This window comes from Conger conger, chromosome 13 (assembly GCF_963514075.1).
Source record: "Conger conger chromosome 13, fConCon1.1, whole genome shotgun sequence".
In the NCBI taxonomy this organism is placed as follows: Eukaryota; Metazoa; Chordata; class Actinopteri; order Anguilliformes; family Congridae; genus Conger; species Conger conger.
In genome coordinates, this window is record NC_083772.1 from 14,106,756 (window position 1) to 14,115,527 (window position 8,772).

Genomic DNA, 8,772 nt, shown 5'->3' on the forward strand with positions numbered 1-8,772 from the left:
CTGCTGATTGTCTTTGATCACCTTTTTTCCCCCTTTTACGCGGCCTCACTCCCCCGCCGGAAGCGAATCCCGGTCCTCGGTGTGCTGCTGCTTCTAACCGTCTGCATCAAGGTCCGGTGCCTTAGCCGTGCGCCAACACGGTGCAACATTTGCAGTTCTGTCTCGTTGAATTCGTCGCTGGTAAAAATGGAGGGTCTTCTGTCTGCACTGTGTCTTCTGCTCTATCCTCTCCGAACACACCCGTGATGCTTTCTTATAAACTCATAGGGATTGTCTCTTGACCTAATAATTTTGGGTATAATTCAGCAGATTTGTTGTAGTACTCCACAGCAGAGAGCCACTATGGTCAGTTCAGCCTCTTACTCACTTAAAGGTACAATAGATTTTTTGTGTTAAAACATTGTTATAAGACCTTTTTAAATCCCTTCCTATCATTGCAAAAGCCTCTCTTGACATGTTGACTCACCCTCTGCCTATGTTTTCATCCTGGGTTTCAAAATATACAGTTGACGACCCGACACTATACCGAAACATTGTATTACTGTACAATAATTGAAGCTCATTGGTTGAAAATTGGTTCTAATTGCCACAGCCAATGGCATTTCAATGTCAGCGCGTTTACAGGGAAGGGGGAGGGATTAACAGTGTTGTGGTTTGAAGGTGGTTGTTGCTGCTATTCCTCTCTTGACTGTTAGTAGTTCAAAATTACCTATTGTACCTCTAAGTCTCTGCAGGCCAGAAGCTAGCAAAGGGCTGTTAACCAGGCTAAACCAAGAATGATTTTCAGTCCATCAGACATACTGTATGTTAACTGATCCAGGGATGCTGCTTGGTGGCTGTATGTGTCCAGATAGTGTAATACTCTCAGTTGTCTGCATTGATTACCAGTACAGTAGCTGTTCCCAAATCAATATTAAAGACCCATGATTAAGGGTTGAATGGGGAAGAACTGGTGAAACTGCAATATTACCTTTTTCTAGCTCTAATGGGGCTTTCTTGCACCTTCTAAAAGTCACTGACTATAAGCGTCTGCCAACTGGCTGAATTTTATTTTTTAATGAGCTGTACCCAAATCGATTAATAGTTTCATGATGAAATGGCGATTACAGGGAAGTGAAATGGCTACTATAACTAGAGCAGAAACACGAAGAGAGAAATATGCCCTGCACGTCTGTGGGGTGTGTTGGACTTCCCCTTAATGTACAGTAAGCCTCTGTGCTCCACAGTTTTTGTTAGAACCCATTGGACAGGCCTGCACAGAAAACTCACTGTTCCTCCTAATTTCTGAATGTCATTATCCACCGTGTGTGTGTGTCATAGTTTATTAAAGGGCTAAACTATCAGTCGCAATTTCAAAACCCAAAGACAACTTCACACAGAAGCAACAAAAGTAATGGAGATATCACAATAACATCCGGCACAAAATGGCTGGTGTGTGTGGAAGGTCCTTATATCAGCTGGGCCTCCTACTGCAATTCTGAACACCAGACCTGGTCCACGCGCTGCTAAAAAGCACTGGCATTAGTGTGTGCATGCATGCATGCCTGTGAGTGTGTGTGTGTGTGTGTTTGTGTGTGTGTGCATATGTGTGTATTTGCATGTGCGAGATGGTTTGTGGAAATCTGAGAAAGACTGAGCTCGTTTCTAAAGATAAGTGTGCATGTTGCTGGTGTTGCATCCACCATCTGTGCCTTGCGTCACTGTGCATCTGCATATGCATGAAGAAAATCCTCATTAAAAGAATCATTTCACAAGTTGATTTTTTTAAAATGTGAGAGACACATTGTCCCTAAGCATAATTTCAAGGGAAGATGAAATTAACGCTGTACAGTAATGGCCTTTTTTGAATAATTTAAATTGTCTAGCTTGGTTTCCCTCTTTTCACAAACGTATGGCTACTCTTTTAACACGTGTATACTCTCTCTCTCTCTCTCTCCCCTCTCTCTTTCCTTTGAACCCCTTTCGTAACCCTCTGTCAGTCTCTCTATACCTTTCAATATTAAGTCATTATATAAATTAAATGATTAATTTGATCACTAAATATTAAAGTGCATTAACTTAATTTAAGTACTTCAACTCAAAAACTTCCCCTAAAGGACTAACATAATATAAAGAGAATTTTTTATTGCTTTTAATGTGTCATCTGAAGACAATTCATGGGTTTTGAAAAGCTTTTTTTTACCCACTGAAGCTGTCGACATGGTTTTATCAGTAAATGTGTTATTGGGAGTTTCAGACGCTGGCATGATGAAGCCTCGTAAAGCTGAGCTGTTGCAGTAAGCGAGAAGGAGGAAGGTGCTTCGGAGTCTTCCTTGGTACTCACCTGTGGCTCCAGAAACCAGCGCTTCTCCCGGCCGCGCCCGCTGTTTGGCTTCAAAGCAGTAACGGAGTAGCCATTTTGGAAGTCCAGGCACACACAGGACATGGCCATGCCTCACTCAGCACCGTGCCATTGATTGGCCGGGCCCTTTTTGTCACCTCTGCCCTAAGAGAGGACAGGTGTGTCAAGGCAAGGAAGTGTAAAACTGCACTAGTGTAAAATCCAGCTGCGACCAGCTTGAAATACCAGCTGCCAGCTGTTTCAATACATAGCTTGAGCTGTTTTTTTCAGCTGAGTGCCAAGGCCTACACACCAGTCAGTGGAATTCAGACAAGCCTTTAAAACAAAGCTCCACTGTCAGAGGTGTGTGTGTGTGTGTGTGTGTGTGTGTGTGTGTGTGTGTGTGTGTGTATGTGAGCTACACAGTCAGTCGGGATTTTCTCTAGGCTGCTCCTGTTCTCCTAGGGCTTCATTCTTTACCTTTGTATTTCTGTGTTAGCCTAAATAGCAGACCTGTTTTTATCACATTAAGTGATGCGAATGTGATGAGCAACAACTATAACTTGAGTGTTAGTGCTGTGCAAACATGCACCAGAACGGTAACTCTTTTTACCTGAGCGAGTATAGCTGACCCAGGATCCACTGTTTCTTGAAAGCCAGCTGCATCTCAACCATTTTGTGCAAACAGCTGGGATTCCAGAAAAGTCAGTGCTCAGATGGGAGTTATCTGTCTACTACATCTCAGCCCCATCTTCTATAGAAACGAGTGCAACGATTAGTATCATTCCAGCGAAGTACTTCATTAACATGCTCCACGGGGTACCACCGAAAGGCTGTGCACATATAGCTCCATGGGATCTAGTGCAGGAACCCGTTTCGGTGGGAAGAGATTTTTTTTTTTTTGGCATTGATTGTGACCTTTAATGTTTTCCAATATTTGCCTACAATGTTTCATATTTACAGAAATAGATCTCGTGAGGTTAACTGCAGGATTTTTACCCTCTGTTGGCTTGTATTTGCTTTTCATTTTCCGCTTCAGAAACCATTTTACATCTGAAATAAATGCGTGGCCACTAGGTGGCGGTGTTGGCTCAGTGGTTGTAAAGGCAAACCCATATCAAGAGACTGGTGCTGTCGTTCTCTCTCTCTCTCTCTCTCTCTCTCTCTCTCTCTCTCTCTCTCTCTCGCTCGCTCGCGGTGTAACTATCAGCTGTAAGCACCTGGGACTGTTCTGTCGCTCAGGTGACAGACGAGCTGTCAGTCTCCGTACTATTAACTTTTCCTTTCCGTGAAAGGATCCATGCCCGGTAGGTGACATATTGATGCGTCCACAGGGCTCATAACCTGCAAACAACCGTGCGTTTCTAGGTAAAGTGAATACGCAATCCCCTATGATAAAAATGCCCTGCCTTTTTCTGCGTCGCCATTGGTCAGTTTGTTTGGAGGCTCTGCCCTCGCAATGGGTGACAGACGATCCGGAGGACGGCGGGTTCGAGAAGCTCCTTCCTAAAACGAGGGAACGTGGAATATCTTATCATACACGATGGCGCTAATGACGGCGTGTGAATGAGAGGCGGCTTCACGCTTACTGACAGAGACCAGCTGTCAACTGAGACTCGGCTATCGGAGGAACAAACGAAAAACACACACAATAAAAAAACAAAAAAAAACACATAAGTGCCCTGCACTGGTGGCGATGCAAGATTACAGCTGACCATTTTTCTGGTCTTACAATACAGGAAATTACAAACATGGCAATATTTTTAAAATTGAGGTCATATTTCAAGAGGGTTATATTTTATACATTAGTTGATCCCGTTAGACCACATCTGAAACCTCTGAGCCCCACTTCTAGGTGTCAGAACCAGAGAACGGGTCTGTAACCAAGGCTGTGTTTCTGTAGTCCGCCCAAGATGGAGTGTTCATGGCGAACTGCAGTCTGCCATCTTGTTAGCAGTAAATAAAATGTGACAGTTGTGCTCTGTGATTCATCCCTGCAAATTCTACAGCAATTCATTTCATTTCTCCCAACATAGCGGAGAGGAGGGGGGATTTGAAAAATTGGTCTTGGTGTCAAGTGCCCCAGGGGGGTTGTGGGGGATTGCGGGAGCGTTGTGGTCACTCTGGCCAAACGGACTCAGGAACCCTGTGCTTGTGAGACCTGCCTGGATCACGGAGGTTACGACTCTCGTGTTTTTACACAGCAGCAGGAGGAGCGGGGGAATGAAAACCTTGCGGCTGCTGTTAAAAATCAAAGCGCTACCCTTGCCAGAAATGCCTTTTCCAGGCTTCAGAAGGCCTGTATGGTCACCTCTGCATCAAAGGACAGCAGTCACCCTGCCAGCTCCTGGACAATTCTCACCTCTGCTGGGCTACCACCCTGTGCCCCTGTATTGCATGGGGGTTTCACACTCCAATCTCTGCATTTCATATTTATTCTTATATTTCCAAATATATTTATGATTCCGCAACCCCCCCCCCCCCCCCCCACACCACCACCACCACCACAACCCCCTCCCAAAATCCATTACTGTAATCCATCATGCCGGCATCCTCCGCTACACAAACAGCACAGTCGCCATGGCAACCGACTCCAGCCCGGCTATGCGCATCTCTATCTCCTCACGGATTGGCTGGCAGCCGGGTAGTCTGAGTCTGTCTGGGAGATGTGGTAATTGGCTTGGATTCTCCAATTATCCAACCCCCCCCTTTCCCCTCCCATATCTACAGTAGGAAAGAGGGGGCAGCTGGGGTCAGGTTAATGAACTCGGGGGGGAGGGGGGAGGGGGGGCTATATGTGTTTTGGAGAAGGGGGAGTCAGCACATGTGGATCTCAGGGGACAGAATTGGTGTGGGTAAGGAGGAGGTATACGCCCAGTGCACTACTAAAAAATTCGTTCTACAAAAAAGGAGTGAAAAAATACAATTGCAAGCATCTGTGCTATTGCATTGTTAAAACAACTGAAAAAGGGTGGGTCCCACAAGCTATTATAGTACTGAATATATTTCCATTTCTAAATATATACAGTACCATTCTAAAGTTTGGACATACCTTGCCTTTTTCTGGATTTTTTGATTAATGTTTTATTTCCACTGTTTGTAATCAGACAATTCACCTGTGGTTAAAATGCAGATTCTCAGATTTTATTAAACCATGTTTTTATACATTTTGGTTGCACCATGTAGTAATTACAGCATTTTCTTTTACATAGCCCCCCGTTTCAATGTTTGAGACAAATTAACATAATATCAAATAAAATAGTCATGTTTTGTATATGGTTTTGTATTTGGTTGCATATCCATTGCATACCATGACTTCCTGATGTCTGTGACCTCCAGAGTCTGGATATCTTATTCTCAGGTTGTCCTACAAGTGACACTATAACTCTTTGCATGTGAATGGCTCTCTATGGGAATTGGGGGGTGGGACTAGATTCAACTGTGAATGATGCTGACACAGTATTGAACACATTTGTTGGCTGAATGGCTTTAAGTCATCAAGGGTCCAAGGTATCAAACCAGCCTCAAACAACTACTGCTACTAGATATACAGTAGATACTTCAAGGGTTGTTTCTCCTGAATAATTTGTCCATTGAGTTCAACAGGAAAATGAGTCAGGAGAAATGTCCCTTGTTTTATCTACAGCATATCTGGCAGCAGCAGGATGGTTTGAGGCTCATCAGATACCTTGGACCCTTCATGACATAAAGCCATTTAGCCAACAAATGTATTCCCTACTGTTTTGGCGTAATTTACAGCTGAATCTAGTCCCACCCCCAGTTCCCACTGAGATCCATTCAAATGCAAAGATTGTTGCATCACTTGTACAACAACCTTAAAATATGATATCCAGGTGATATCCTCGGTGATGTTGACTTCAAGAAGTCATGGCATGCAAACAATATGCAACAAAATACAAAACATGACTATTTTATTTGACATTATGTTAATTTGTCTCAAACATTGGAATGTGGAGCTATGTATAAAAAAGTACTGTAGTACCCTCTAATAAAAGCTGAGAATCTGCATGTATGAATTGTTTGATTACAAACAGAGGAAATAAAACATTAATAGGAAAAAGCAGAAAGAGGCCAGGTGTGTCCAAACTTTTGACTGGAACTGTATGTGCAAATATTGTACATACAGTATATAGTATATATGTATATATATTAGCTTATTAGCATCGATAAGGAAGGATTTCGCAGGTTTGCAATTACACACACACACGCACATACACACGCATACATACATATATATATGTATATATGTGTATATATATATATACATATATATACATATATATGTATGTATACGTGTGTACGTGCGTGTGAGTGTATGTAATTGCAAACCTGCAAATTCCTTCCTTAACGATGCTAATCGCTAACTCCCACATTCGCTACATTCCTGTCTCCATGTGTCCTGCTGGAAGGGGACCCACAATCCAAGCTTTTTCGTCGCCCATATGTTCTACCATCGGTCCCCATTCTACTGCCTCCCCACAGAGACAGGCCCTGGGACAGCCCACACAGCCTTAATACTGGACCCTGAATGCTCAGAGAGAGAGCCAGACACTGATCCAGGGTCAGTGCTTAGGGGGGTAGCATCCACAGCAGCTGGCAGCAGGCTTTCCTTGGCAGTTAGCAGCGGCCCCATGGCTGCTGGCACTGACTCTCATTATCACAGTGTGGATCTGAACCCTGAAGGCTACACCAAATGTGTGTGTAAAATCCAACCGATTTCACAAACAGGCACACACACAGTTATTTTATTGTGTTAGTTCTACCATTCAATCACGCTGGAAAGTTGTGCCTACCTTTTCCAAATAATATAAAGTGGCTTCATAAAGTTTTCAGACCCCTTCACCCTTTGCACAATTTATTGTGTTGTAGATTTATTGAATACTTATGCAAATGAGAGATTTCAGTTTTTGATTTTTAATACATTTGCAAAAGTTTCCAAAAACATGCCTCCACTTCGTCATTATGGGTTATTGAGTAGAAATTGATGGGAGAAATGGCGATTGTACCTATTTCAAATTAACTCAATAATTATTTGAAGTTCTACAACATAATAAAGTGTGTAAAAAGGCATGTGAGTACTTTCTAAAGCCACTCATAAAATAGAGGTATGATAAAATATAGCTTGTTTATGAGAACCATGGACAAAAGAAATAAGCATCTAGGATATGTTTTCTCTGCTCTCAGATAGAAACAACATTCTACACAGGGAACAGGAGTAACAACTTTTATTTCTAATTTTTTGGAATGGAAGGGCCGCAGAAAGAAAAGACGGAGAAAGAGTTAGCTTAAAAATGGAGCGTTTTACCTTGGGTAAAAAAGGAGATGGATTTACATTTGATCATCCGATGGTGATAATGATGGTGACAGTTACTCATTTGCAGTTGTAATTTCAAAGCATTCCCAGACAGGAGGAAATAATAAAAGTCCAACCAAAAAGAGAAGTGAAAGTTCGGAGAGAGATCTCATCCCTCGGGCGGAAAAACAAGTTCACTTTTTCCAATTTTCCAACGAACAGTTTACAAGAAAGGAAAATGCACACACGCTCACACACGGGAATTTACTCTTTTTTTTTTTTCTTTAAAAAGTGCAAGCAAGATCACGGCACAATAATATACAAGAAGATCAACTCCACTTTTGCTGAAGACTGGGCATATGTACCTGGCAGGACCTCCCCCAAATGCTTGAACCGTTGAGACAAAGAGGGGGGTCCTGATCAAAGAAAGAGAAAGAGACTGAGACAAAATGAGGCAGGAGAAGAACTGAAATTTAACTTAAGTGACCATGTGACTGATCCTCCCCTGAAACTCGAGCTCGGAGGCCAGCTCGCGTCTGTCTGCCTCTACAACAGCGTTTCCTCCTCGCCCCGCCCCCTCACAATCCAACCAATAACATTCCGGTTTAGAGGTCTATCAATCAGCTCTCCTCCACCAATACACTTTTGCGCATGCAAAACAGACACCAGCCCTCAAACAGATGGACAGCTTCAGCCTCTCCAGAAAACGCCTCGGCCAAAAAATTGCCAAGGGAACCGAAAAGTGAGAGGATCCCCTGGGGAACGAGCTAAAGACGCTCTGCCTCTCCGGGCCTCTCGGAGACGGATCTGAGGCGGCGAGAACGGACTCTGAAAGAGGAGTCGTTTCCGCCACCTCGTCCGGTCTCGGTTTTCCTGGAGTTGCGAAAGCGTTCCGACATATTCCGAGAGGTCCTGGGCTTGGCCCTCGGCAGTATGCACCCGGGACGATGTCGAGAGCAGTGGACACAGGAGGATGATGGGATTGACATGCCGGTCACTGCCGCCCTGCTCTGAGACGGCGCTCGATAGCCCCCCTCAGTGCCCGCTGAGCCAGTGATGACACATGACCCTTAACATAACCCGCCCACCCACCCACCCACGCGTACACACTGAGGCGCACAAGGCCAATGCATTACAC